Raw genomic sequence first — 259 nt, forward strand, 5'->3', positions numbered from 1 at the left:
GGGGTGGGGGGGCATGTGCCCTCAGATCTGTGTGGAGGGGTGGGGGGGGTTGCCCACTGCAGGCTCAGGCTCCCTGCCCTTCTGCCTCCCCCCCAGGGGCTTCTGCAGCCCAGCAGGCAGGACCTAGCATGGCAAGGCAGAGTAGGGCTGGGTGGGGAAGGTCCTTGCCACTGCAAGCCCCATGCCACCATGGCGAGGCATCCCTTTCCCACCTGGCAGCTGTGGGTGTGGCAGCATAAAGTTGTGCCTCTCGCTGCTG

This window comes from Gavialis gangeticus, unplaced genomic scaffold, assembly GCF_001723915.1.
Source record: "Gavialis gangeticus isolate Ggan-Ray unplaced genomic scaffold, GavGan_comp1, whole genome shotgun sequence".
Taxonomy (NCBI): domain Eukaryota; kingdom Metazoa; phylum Chordata; order Crocodylia; family Gavialidae; genus Gavialis; species Gavialis gangeticus.